Source organism: Triticum aestivum, chromosome 7A, assembly GCF_018294505.1.
Source record: "Triticum aestivum cultivar Chinese Spring chromosome 7A, IWGSC CS RefSeq v2.1, whole genome shotgun sequence".
In the NCBI taxonomy this organism is placed as follows: Eukaryota; Viridiplantae; Streptophyta; class Magnoliopsida; order Poales; family Poaceae; genus Triticum; species Triticum aestivum.
This window is the reverse complement of record NC_057812.1, coordinates 129,380,821-129,394,973: the sequence shown is the minus strand read 5'-3', so window position 1 is coordinate 129,394,973 and position 14,153 is coordinate 129,380,821.

The window sequence follows — 14,153 nt, the reverse complement described above, 5'->3', positions numbered from 1 at the left end:
ACTCAGATCAGAAGGCCAAGAGGTGAAAGGAGTAAAAAGAGCCTTACGTTCCCTTCCACAATCAATTCCCTTAAATAACTAAAGAGTTTCCAGACTCAACTTCGACCAGGTTGGCTTGGAAACCCTACAGGCAGTCAGGCTCTGATACCAAAGCTGTCGGGACCCCGATCCCAAGTCACATCAATCTAGCCGGTAACACCTCATATCACTTTGTGGCCTCACGAATGGTATTCCCACGGGTGTCGCCTTACCCTGGCCCGGGACCGTTTGCGCCTTTTGGCTCACGTATATGATTGTGTCACTAGCATCCATATGATAGAGAACCCGGGCCGACATGGCTAGTCGTGAACCCAAAGCGGCACTAACCTATGGGGACAGGCATACATGATTCACATCAAGCATGTCGGTCAGCAGCGTGTGAATCCGGGCTGTAGCACTGGGCTAACAGGACTCCGGGAACCCGGGCTGTAGCAGGCTAGGCAGGACTCCGGATGTCACCGCGTGACATTTCCCCGAAGGGACAGACACAGGAACGAAGTGAAACACATGCCGGCCAGTCAAGTGTCCTGAGCAGTAGTGCTGGGCTAGCAGGACTCCGGTGAACCGGGCTGTAGCGGACTACTATGGCTCAAGGAAGCACTAGACTACATTCCCCATATGAGAGGCTGCCAAGGATAAACAACTAGATTGTCGGATCCCACACATAGCAATACACGTCACACATACGCATAACATGCAAGTATGTGTTGTACAACATGGCATCACAACATAACGCAACTCATATAGATAAAGGCCCAGAAGAGCCACATAGCATTAAATACAAACAGGGGTCACATGACCCATCATTCAGAACATACAAGCAACGGAAGCATTACATGTCTGAGTACAGACAACTACAAAAGAAAAAGGCTAAGAAGCCTGACTATCTACAAGTCCCTCCCAAGGGTACAAGATCGTAGCTGAGGTAACAAGCTACTCGTCGAAGTCCAAGCGGTACTACTAGTGAGACAGATGTCTCACCTGCAAAGCATAAATAAAGCAAACGTGAGTACAAAGGTACTCAGCAAGACTTACATCAGATCCTATCATACATGCATTTGTATCAAGAAGGTAATGTGGGGTTTAGTTGCAGCAAGCCAGCTTTGACTCAGTGGCTATCCTGTTCTACGACAATGAGAAACTTCTTTGAGGTGAGGCAGCGCCACACGAGTCCACTAAACACCACATCAATACACTACTATGGATTCATCCTCGTCTCCTTACGAGAAGGCCATCCATAGCACTCACACTTGTCTTGAGCATTTTAGGGTTTCCACTTTAAGTTGTCTATGTACCACGTAAGCATCCAAGAAGTCCATAACCGAGGACACGGCTATTCGAATAGATCATGATAACCCTGCAGGGGTGTACTTCTTCACACACGCTCTCACCACTTATCACCATGTACACGTCATGTATCTCAGCAACCTTCAAGCGGAAGCCTGGCGAGGGTGTCGGCCATGACCTGACTAACCACACAAGACTCTAGTCCAGGTTTATCGCCTATTCGGGTTTCATCCGCAAGGAGATCCGGCCGGGGTGTTGCTCACGGCCCCAAACGATATGTGCAGGGTTCCCAAGCCCACCTCGCCGGATGGATCTACGCTTGGTACACCGTGCCACTTGTGCCTAGTCTGTCCCAAGCCCACCTGGCCGGGTGCCACTTGGTAGACTACTAACACTACCTACAAACACCAGAAACTATTTGCGACTCCTGGACAGAGATCAAGTTGGCTAATAAGTCGAGAGGGGCACTTAAGCATTCCAATGTGTGGTAGTAGCTAGTCATTGGACAACATACACGGAACTCAGTGCTTAAGGACGGTTCCAGTGAGACAACCCACCATGTACTCCTACATGGCCTCTCACCGCTACCTTTACCAAATCGTGTTCACACGCTTAACTCTCAGCACCAGAACATATCGTAACACTCCAATTCATTCCCGATGAATCAGACCTGACACAACTCTAAGCAATAGCAGGCATGGCATGGCAAGAACACAACATGGCTCAATCAACTCCTACACATGCTAGTGGGTTTTAACTATTTACTATGGCAATGACAGGTCATGCAGAGGAATGGGTTCAACTACCGCAGCATAAAGTAGCAGTTGAATCGTTGTTGTCCTAATGCAATAAATGAGAGCAGGAGCGAGAGAGTAGGATTGTATCAGAATGAACAAGGGGGTTTGCTTGCCTGGTAGATCAACAAGGAAGGCACTGCTCCTCAGACAGGTACTCTGGATCGGTCTCCGGAGCAGGACCTATCGAGAAGGAACGGTGTCGATAATCAAACACAAGCATATGCAACAATATGATGCATGATCATGGCATGAGTATGTGATGTGCTTTGAGCTAATGCATTTAGCATTCTATTTGGAAGAGGTCCATTTGAACCAAAGGTTCAAATGCAACTCTAAATTAAATCTTTATAAATGCCATTTATATGTTTTCACCTATACAGCAAGTATAAGTTGGTTATACATGCATGAAACAGGTACAGATGGATAGATTGAATTTTTCTGATAATTTTCATATATAAATTATTTCAATCTGAGCTACGGTTGAATTTCTATGAATTTTTGAAGTTTATAGCATTTTCTGGAATTCTCTGAATTATTTAAAATCCAGAAAAAATCATTATTGCGTCAGCATGACGTCACAGAGGCGTCAGCAGGGCTGACCTGGTCAAACCTGACGTGTGGGGGCCACACGTCAGTGACACCGGGGCTAAACCCGAGTCAAACCCAGCTGACCAGGGTTTGACCGAGCCCTGGGGCCCATAGTCAGTGGCTTAGGGGGTGGATTAAGTGGCAGGGTTAGCAGCTAATCACGCGCCACGTCAGCCGCCGGAGTTTCGCCGGCGACGACCTCGAGCCACGGTGGAAGTTCGCCGGAACGAGCGGAGGCCACGGTTTGGCACACGGAGGCCACCGACGGGTAGCTCGTGCACGGGCGCATCCAGCCGCGCTCAGGGGAGGCCGCGGGAACGGCGGAGCTCGCCGGAGCAGAGCTCGCGGCGGCGGCCAGAGTCGGGTGCATGCGGGTTAAGGTGCTGCGGGGCACTAGGGGGCTGCGGTTGGGTGGAAACGACGCGCGGGAGGGCACTGAGAACGGCGGTGAGCTCGGTTGCGAGCCTAGGTGACAGTGGCCACGACGGCGACATGAACGGCGGAGCCGAGCTCTTGGCCGCGACGGCGACGGTGTTGGAGGAAGAATTCGAGCTAGGGGAGGGGGGGGTTCGACGGCGGGGCTCACAGCGAGTCGAGAAGAGGCAACGGCGGCTCGGAGAAGGCTCTGCAGGCGATGGACGGGCGGTGGAGATCCACGGCAGCCGAGGTTGAAGATGATGGCGGAGGCGGCTCCACAGGGCGTCCGGCGACGCGTGGCGTGACGGAGAGGTAGCGGACGAGGTGGTGGAGATTTTGGGCATGACGGAGGGGCGAGGGGACTACGGTGGGCGTGTCGAACGACGTCAGTGGCGATGGTGGCGCTCGGGCAGCAGCGGGGAAGAGAGCAGAGGAGGAGAGGGGCGACCAGAGGGGAGGGGAGTGGACGAGGGGGGTCGGGGGGGTGCGTGTCGCCCTCGGATGCCTCCAGCGGCGAGCAGGGAAGCAGGAGGTGGCCGGCGTGTGCTTGCGCGTGGCGGCCACGCGTGCGTCCTCCTGGCGGGAGGAAGACGACAGGGGAGGGGGGCAGGTGGGCTGGGCTGGCCAACTGGGCCGGCCAGGCCGCACAGTGCTGGGCCAGCACAGGAGCTGGCCGCAGGTAAGTTTCTTCTCTATTTTTGTTTTGTTTTCTATTTTCTGACATTTGTTTTGATTTAATAAAATACTAAATCAATTTATTTTCTTCTGAAATTTATTGTAGGAGCTAGTTGAAGTATTCCAGAGCCCCTCACATAAAAATCAGAATTGTTGGACATATATAAATAAATATATCATATATATATCCAATGCAAATAATTATTGCATTAATTCCAAATGGCCAAAATAAATATTTATGAGCTCCTAAAAATATTTGTTTGAATTTTACCTCTAACCAATATTTTCAGAGAGCTACATGAACATTTTCTTGGACCTTTTTGGAGCAATTTTTATCTGGGTTATTTCCAGAAATGATTCTGAGGGTTTCAAACATCCCCATTTCAAATTTAAATGGAATTTGAACATGATGCACAATTGACTAGCTGGTCTAGGTCATACCAGAACTAGGGATGTGACAGGTTTATTGAGAATTTCTCAAAGATTGCGAAGCCTATGACGGAGTTGTTGAAGAAGGATACCAAGTTCAAATGGACTGAGGAGTGTGAGGCTAGTTTCCAGGAGTTGAAGAAACGTTTGGTTACCTCACTAGTGTTGATTTTACCGGATCAGACCAAGGATTATGAGGTGTATTGCGATGCTTCACGTCGAGGACTTGGAGCAGTTCTTATGCAGGAAGGAAGAGTTGTTTCATATGCCTCACGACAGCTTAAGCCCCATGAGTTGAATTATGCTACGCATGATTTGGAATTAGCAGCCGTAGTGCATGCATTGAAGACTTGGAGACATTTTCTGATTGGAAACCATTGCGAGGTGTACACGGATCACAAGAGTTTGAAGTATATTTTCACACAGAAGGAGTTGAACCTCAGACAAAGGAGATGGTTGGAGCTCATCAAGGATTATGATAGGAAATTGCATTATCACCCCGGAAAGGCTAACGTAGTAGCAGACGCGTTAAGCCGTAAGAGCGATGTCAACACCCTAATGACGGGAGATTTACCAAGGGAGTTAGCCTAAAATCTTCGAGAGCTATGTTTGGAAATAGTTCCAAGAGGCTATGTAGCAGCATTGGAGATTCAGTCTACTTTGATGGATAAGATTAGAGAAGCCCAGAAGACTGATAAGGAGATTGCCTCTATTAAGGAGAAAATGAGCAAAGGAAAAGCTAAGGGATTTCGTGAGGATGAGCACGATACCTTATGGTTTGAAGACCGTGTCTATGTACCAAATGATTTGGAGATCAGGAAGTTAATTTTACAAGAGGCCCATGATTCACCGTATTCGATTCACCCAGGAAATACCAAGATGTATTTGGATTTGAAGGATACTTTCTGGTGGACCGGAATGAAGAAGGATATTGCGGAGTATGTAGCAGTTTGTGATGTATGTCAGAGAGTAAAGGCAGAGCATCAGAAGCCAGCAGGATTGCTACAACCATTGCCGATACCCGAATGGAAGTGGGATAATTTAGGCATGGATTTTATTACAGGATTGCCCAGAACACGTTCAGGATATGAATCGATATGGGTTGTAGTCGATCGTTTGACAAAGGTAGCTCATTTCGTTCCAGTGAAGACTACCTATACCAGTGCAAAGTTGGCAAATATATACATGACTAGAATCGTTTGTCTGCATGGAGTTCCAAGGAGCAAAGTATCAGATAGAGGAACCCAATTTACCTCAAAGTTCTGGAATCAGTTGCATGAAACTTTGGGTACCAGACTGGAGTTTAACACAGATTTCCACCCGCAGACAGATGGACAGACTGAGAGAGTCAATCAGATTTTGGAGGATATATATGCTAAGAGCTTGTGCGCTAGATTACAGATCTAGTTGGGACGAGAATTTGCCGTATGCAGAGTTCTCTTACAACAGCAGCTATCAATCCAGTTTGAAGATGGCCCCTTTCAAAGCCTTGTATGGAAGGAGGTGCAGGACCCCATTGTCCTGGGATGAAGTTGGAGATCGCCAGTTGTTTGGACCGGATCTGATAAAGGAGTCTGAACAGAAAGTGAAATTGATTCGCGATAGGCTCAAGGTAGCCCAGTCCAGGCAGAAGAGTTATGCAGATTCTAAACGCAAGGAGACAGTTTACGAAGTCGGAGACCGAGTTTATCTTCGAGTATCACCACTTCGAGGAGTTAAGTGCTTTGGAGTTAAGGGAAAGTTAGCGCCACGTTTTGTAGGCCCATACAAAGTTTTGGAGCGTATGGGAGAAGTTGCCTATAAGTTGGAATTGCCCGAAGGATTGTCAGGAGTTCACAAAGTGTTTCGTGTATCCCAGTTGAAGAAGTGCCATGCAGAGATGGCTGACATACCGCTGAGAGATACGGTACCACTGGAAGCAATTCAGTTGGACAGTGATTTGACCTATGAGGAGAAACCAGTTAAGATTCTAGAGTATGCCAGTCGAGTCACCCACAGTAAGGTTATCAAGTTTTGCAAGGTTTAGTGGAGCCACCACAGGGAGGATGAAGCCACCTGGTAACGAGAGGAAGATTTGCAGAAGGACCATTCTCACCTATTTTCTAACCAACCCGAATCTCGAGGGCGAGATTCATCTTAAGGGGGTAGGTTTGTAACATCCCAAATTTTCAATTTGGAATGTTATACACTAGATCATCATTGCATATCATATTTATTGCATTTTGGCTGATCCTAGAAATTTCACGCAACTCAAGGACCCTCGGAGAGAGTTGGGGATTTCGTTATTTTCATATTTGAGTTGTCTCAAATTTTGAAAATAGGATCATTTGATTCTATTTATTTTATCTTCAATTATTTCTATTATAAAAATGATGAGAGAGGGAATAAAATGACTTTCCCAAAATAAATAAATATTGGGGATTTAATAAAAAAATCAAATAAGATTTTATTTGGTTTTATTTGCTATTTTATTTGAATTTAGGAAAAATGCGCGTTTTTCAAAATTTCATTTAGGCCCCAAATAAATTTTCATCCTGTGCGGCTTGATTTTAGAAGCCGGGGAAAATTTATTTCGGGATTTTTGGAGTCCGTTTAGTTTCCTTTTGTTTTTTTTCGAGCGTAATTATTTTTAAAAAAAGTCCGAACCGACCTTGGGCCGTAACCGGCCAGGACTCCTCCTGGCCGGGCCTTTTTATAGCGCCTCGAGGCCCCGCCAAAGCCCAAGCCCCCCCCCCTCCTGAAACCCTAACCCTAGCCGCCGCCGCCAAAGCCCAAGCCCCCCCCCCCGAAACCCTAACCCTAGCCGCCGCCGCCGCCCCGCGCCGCGCCGCCCGCCCGCCCGCGCCGCCGCCTCCCCGCCGCCGCCCGCCCGTGCCGCCGCCGCCGCCGCCCGCCCGCGCCGCCGCCCGCCCGTGCCGCCGCCGCCGCCGACATCGCCGCCGCCGGAGGTTGTCTCGCCGCCGCCGGGTTTTTTCGAAAAACCGTTCGGTTTTTCTGACGGTTTTGTTTGTTTGTTTTTTGTTTAGTTTCGGTTTTTTAATAGATCGGTTTTTCCGGTTATTTATTTTGCGAGCGTTCGTCTGTTCGTTCGTTATAACGAACGTTCGTCTTTTTTCTTTTTCTCGGATTAAATCCGCGATTTTTCTGATCGCGATTTCTGATCCGATTTTCGTTTTAGTCTAACTTTTCGCTCGTTTATCAGAATCAGGCGATTCAAGCGCATGGAGTTTCGCCTCGAAACCCTCTTTCCGTTTAGCCAACTTAAACAAGTTTTTGCCACTGTAAAAATTGCCCTAGATCCAGAATAGTAAATGAAGCCTGTTTCTTTTGTCGTTTGTCTTTCGTTGCTACGTTCGATTTGATTCTTTTGTGCCAATCGGAGTTCTTAAGTTGAACTTTCTGGTTAGATCTCTTATTTTAGTTTTACATGTGCATTAGTTGAGTACTTATTGTATGCTTGTTTGTTTGCGATAGAGTACCCGGAGCACCACTTGCTACTTCGATCGCTAGGTTTTCCGGATCATCAGCAAGGCAAGTAACACTTTGATCATGCTTTCCCTCTATCCAGTTTTACTGCATTAGATCAATCCTCACACATTGCATGATTAGGATCTAATTAAATTGTGGGTTTGGGAAGTAGTTGAGGTAGTACCTATTACCTGTTATTATCAAACCTTTGGGAGTTACTTCTACGTTTTCTTATTATGCCATGCTATGCTAGTAGACGTGGATTGGGTGAGTGTATCCATGACAGATGTGAGATTGTTAATTAATGGCTTATTTAAGGTGGCACCTTAAACACACATCTGGGTGGATTGAGGCACCTGGGTATTCCAGCGATTGCCTGTTTTCTTTTGGACCACCACCCAGGCTCAAAGGGATCATGAGATTATTCATGCTAGAAACTTCCGTGTGCAGCCACAAGCTATTATGTGCTCTAGCATAGTTGATTAAGTTGTGCGAACTCTTACAGTGGTAGACTAGCAGATGTAGGGGAAAGTAGGTGTAACAGTCTACCTGATCGTAAGGTGCTAGCGCTTCTGAAAGACTATGCCTCGGTCATCCGTCTTCTCAAACACCAAGTAGTGCGAGAAACCAAACGGAGGCGATCGAGTCTTGTGGGGAAAATGCACAAACCTCTGTAGAGTGTATAAACTAATCATGATTAGCCGTGTCCCTGGTTATGGACATCTTGAGTATCTAGTACCTGGATTATCATGTGAATCTCAACATGTTACTCAAAAATTAATTTTGTTGGGTTTTGTTTAATGATGATGCTTAATTGGGATTGAGAATGCTGTCAACCATTCTCAATGTTTAACAACTACCATGATAGTTAAATAAAATTTATTCCTTTGCAGTAGGGAAAAATTGGCTTTATGCAAAACTGTAACCATAGAGCTTTCCACCGGCCAAATATGCATATATAATAGTCTATTTCTTTCCATTACTCTCTATGTGTTATTTTCCCAGCATATTCCATGTGCTGACCCATTTCGGGCTGCAAGGTTAATGTTGCAGACTTTTCAGACGATGATTAAGGTGTTTTTAGGTCATGGTTCTATAATCAGTGATGCCGTTGGAGTTGATGGACTCACTTATCTTCCAAGCCTTCCGCTGTTATCGTTATTAGATGGCCTTAAGCCATATTTATTGTAATAAGTTCTCTTTTGAGACACTCGATGTAATAAGTGTGTGATTGCTACTCTGTTATAAATCCATCAAGTACTGTGTGGTGTCAGCATTACTGATCCAGGGCTGACACCTGAGCACAGAGATTAGACCGTTTGAGGTCTGGTCGCTACACTACGCTTCGCACCGCATGAAGAAGAACACGATCATCGACCTCACCGTCAATGGGCAGCGGGTTCCTAGGGAGGTGGATCTTGCTCGCGCCGCATTTGAACACGTATCCGCTATCCTTGGCTCTCAGGATGGACGCGCTGCCACGCTCAACCTCTATGCCATCGGCCACCCTTCCTTCCATCTGGGCGAGCTTGAGGCTCCGTTCACTGCAGATGAGATTTGGGAGGCGATTAAGAAGCTCCCTTCGGGCAAGGCGCCAGGCCCAGACAGATTCACCATGGAATTTCTCCGCTCTTGCTGGGACACCATCAAGCATGACCTATGTGTTGTCTTCGATAAGCTTTACACCCTCAATGGTCAAGCGTTCCAGAGACTGAATGAGGCCCTGATCACCCTGATCCCTATGAAGCCCGATGCAGCCATGATTTTCGACTACCGCCCTACCAGTCTCCTTCACATCGTGGCTAAGTTATTTGCCTAGGTTCTCTCCTTGCGGCTGGCTCCTAGACTTGCCGAGATGGTCTCCTCCAACCAAAGTGCCTTCATTGCGGGAGGGAGTGTACACGATAACTTCATCCTTGTCTAGCAAATGGTGCGGCAACTTCATCGACTCCGCTCCCCCGAGTCCTCCTCAAACTGGATATCGCCCATGCCTTCGACTCCATCTCATGGCCGTTTCTTCTCCAGGTCCTTCAGCATCTTGGCTTCGGGTCCTGATGGCGTGAGTGGATTTCCATCCTCATATCCACGGCCTCCACTCGTGTGATGATCAATGGTGTGCCTGCCCCCCCCCATTGCCCACTGTCAAGGCCTTCGGCAAGGCGACCCCGTTTCACCTATGCTCTTCGTCCTGGTGATCGACGCCCTCAACTCGCTCTTGCAGCATGCGGTGACCACGGGCATCATTCGGCGCCTCACCGACAGGATGGCTGCCTTGAGTATCTCCCTCTTTGCGGATGATGTGGTCATTTTCTGCCACCCGGATCCTTCCGAGCTTGCCGCTGTTAGCTCACTGCTCGACTTCTTTGGGGCAGTGTCCGGGCTGCGCACCAACTTCGCCAAGTGTGCGGCGGCTCCAATTCAGTGCACTCCAGAGGTCTCCCAAGCTGTGGGCTCCTCCCTATCCTGCCCGGTCGTGGCCTTCCCCATTCAGTACCTCGGCCTTCCCCTCTCCCTCCGCAAGGTGCCAGTCACTAGCTTGCTACCCTTCATCGATAAGCTGTTGCGCAAGCTGGCCACCTGGAGAGCTGCCCACCTTTCGCGCGGTGGATGGCTTGCCTTGATCCGACAAGTCCTCACGGCCATGCCAGTCCATATCTTACTGGCCATGTCTTTGTCCCCCCCCCCCATCCTCAAGAAAGCCAACTGGATCATCCACGATTTTCTATGGCATGGACGAAAAGACGCCCGCTCTGGCTCCTGTCTTGTTAGCTGGGCACGTGTTTGCCGTCCGATCGAGCTAGGTGGGCTCGGAATTCGTGATCTACACCGCACAGGCATTTCCCTTGGGTGCGCTGGCTTTGGCTGCATGCTTCTGACCCTTCTCGGCCATGGTCACATCTTCAGTCGCCTTCGTACCCCGAGGCCCTGCGGTTCTTCCGTGCTTCGACGTCATGGTCCCTCGGCAACGGTTCCACTTGCCGCTTATGGACTGACAAGTGGCTTCAGGGGCACTCTATCGATGAGCTCGCCCCAAGCCTCACAACCATTGTCCCGAGCCGGCGCCGTCACTCACGTACTGTCACCTCGGGTCTGCAGGATCGCATGTGGATCGGTGATATCCACGACCATCTCAGTCTGGCTGCTGCTCTCGAGTACTTTGACCTCCCGCGCTGTTTGCAGGCCATCGTCCTTTCTCAGGAGCCTGATACCATCTCTTGGTGCTGGACGGAGAGCGGTGCCTACTCCACTTCCTCTTGCTACAACGCCTTATTCACCGGCTCTACGTCCTCCGAGCATTGGCGTCTCATCTGGAAATCTGCGGCCCCGTGATGTCTACGACACAACCTTCTTCTTGTAGACGTTGTTGGGCCTCCAAGTGCAGAGGTTTGTAGGACAGTAGCAAATTTCCCTCAAGTGGATGACCTAAGGTTTATCAATCCGTAGGAGGCGTAGGATGAAGATGGTCTCTCTCAAGCAACCCTGCAACCAAATAACAAAGAGTCTCTTGTGTCCCCAACACACCCAGTACAATGGTAAATTGTATAGGTGCACTAGTTCGGCGAAGAGATGGTGATACAAGTGGTATATGGATGGTAGATGAAGGTTTTTGTAATCTGAAAATATAAAAACAGAAAGGTAACTAATGATAAAATTGAGCACAAACGGTATTGCAATGCTAGGAAACAAGGCCTAGGGTTCATACTTTCACTAGTGCAAGTTCTCTCAACAATAATAACATAATTGGATCACATAACTATCCCTCAACATGCAACAAAGAGTCACTCCAAAGTCACTAATAGCGGAGAACAAACGAAGAGATTATGGTAGGGTACGAAACCACCTCAAAGTTATTCTTTCCAATCAATCCGTTGGGCTATTCCTATAAGTGTCACAAACAGCCCTAGAGTTCGTACTAGAATAACACATGAAGAAACAAATCAACCAAAACCCTAATGTCACCTAGATACTCCAATGTCACCTCAAGTATCTGTGGGTATGATTATACGATATGCATCACACAATCTCAGATTCATCTATTCAACCAACACATAGAACCTCAAAGAGTGCCCCGAAGTTTCTACCGGAGAGTCAAGACAAAAACATGTGCCAACCCCTATGCATAGATTCCCAAGGTCACGGAACCCGCAAGTTAATCACCAAAACATACATCAAGTGGATCATAGAATACCCCATTGCCACCACAGGTATCCCATGCAAGACATACATCAAGTGTTCTCAAATCCTTAAAGACTCAATCCGATAAGATAACTTCAAAGGGAAAACTCAATCCATTACAAGAGAGTAGAGGGGGAGAAACATCATAAGATCCAACTATAATAGCAAAGCTCGCGATACATCAAGATCGCGCCACCTCAAGAACATGAGAGAGAGAGAGATCAAACACATAGCTACTGGTACATACCCTCAGCCCCGAGGGTGAACTACTCCCTCCTCGTCATGGAGAGCGCCGGGATGATGAAGATGGCCACCGGTGAGGGTTCCCCCCTCCGGCAGGGTGCCGGAATGGGTCTAGATTGGTTTTTGGTGGCTACGAAGGCTTCTGGCGGCGGAACTCCTGATTTATTGTGCTCCGCGAAGTTTTTAGGGTATATGGGTATATATGGGAGGAAGAAGTACGTCGGTGGATCTCCGGGCTGTCCATGAGGCAGGGGGCGCACCCAGGGGGGTGGGTACGCCCCCCACCCTCGTGGGCAGCCCGGGACTCTCCTGGTCCATCTCTGATACTTCGTGGGCTTCTTCTGGTCCAAAAATAAGTTTCGTGAAGTTTCAGGTCAATTGGACTCCGTTTGATTTTCCTTTTCTACGATACTCTAAAACAAGGAAAAAACAGAAACTGGCACTGGGCTCTAGGTTAATAGGTTAGTCCCAAAAATCATATAAAATAGCATATAAATGCATATAAAACATCCAAGGTTGATAATATAATAGCATGAAACGATCAAAAATTATTGATACGTTGGAGACGTATCACCCCGCTCTCCGTCAAGTTCTTCCTCTACCTCGCCTGTGCTAACCGATGTTGGATGGCTGACCGGCCCGCGAGACGCAGTCTTCCCCATGAGCCTGCTTTCGTTCTATGCTCCCAGCATGACAAGACCCTCCACCACCTCTTAGTTGGGTGTGTATTCTCCCGCATCATCTGGCACGGCATCCTTTCTTGGTGCTGCCCTGTGATCCCCGTGCCGGATGGCGCCGTCGACTTCCTGAGATGGCTTAGTACTGCTATTGACTCTGTTGCCATGGAGAAATGACGTGGGCTATCTACTATTGCCTCCCTTACGGCCTGGTCCATCTGGCGTCATCGCAATGTGGTCATCTTCGACAAAATTACGCCCTCCTCCGCCTCCCTCCTGATGACGATCAAGGACGACGCCCGCTCCTGGGCCTTTGCAGGAGTCGAAGGGCTCAACAGCATTATCCCTGTAATGTACCCTAGGTTGTCTGGGTTGAACAACCCATCTCATTCTCTCTTTGTATCGTGTGCACACCTTGTAGTGTACGTGACCATGATGCCACTCTGTATGTTCTAACCCCTTCTATCAATGCAATGATACGCTCACAGTAGCGTATTCATTAAAAAAGAATCACTGTTGACTTCAATGCAAACAAAAATTGTTGCTATATACAAGTCACTATTCACATTTTTTGGCCTATTTTAAAAAAAAATCCTGAAGTCATTGTGTTTTTTCTTATGTGGAATTATCTTACGACTACAAACATTGGAGCGAGCCGGAGACGCGCCACCGTCATCGCCCCTCCCTCACCGGGGCCGAGCAAACATTATTGTAGTAGACAGTCGGGAAGTTGTCGTGCTAAGGCCCCATAGGACCAGCGCACCAAATTAGCAACCATCGCCAATGAAGAAAGTCGTAGATCAGAAGGATCAAACATGTAAATACCCAAACAAAGATGAACAAAGACCGGATCCAGACAGATCCACTGAAGAACAACACCGGCCGAATTCCGCAAGATTCGACGAAAACAAACCTCCATACGTCCTCCAACGATGCTAGACGCACCATTAGGATGGGGATAGAATGTGGGAGACATTATTCCTGTTAAGGGACATCGCCGTCGGCACACGGCCCCAACGAAGATGTTGAATCTAGCAAGAACGGGAACGGGGTCCCTCCCGCCGATGGGGGGTCGAGATCCTCCGCACCTCCATGGCCTAGAGGCCATCGGAGATGGGGCAGACCAGCAGAAGTGCCAATGAGAGGAGAAGAGCTTTTCTTGTGGAGGAGGAAAGAGATATGTTGTCTCAGTTTGAAAGGTTTCATCAACCAAACAAAATTTCTCCGTTGGATGGCCCCCCATTTGGGCTGCCACACATCTACACACGTTAAATACAGATCCTTTAATCAATGCAATTCATGCACGTTGGTCATACGATACAAATCGTCCCAATTCAAATCGTTCGAAACAAATATG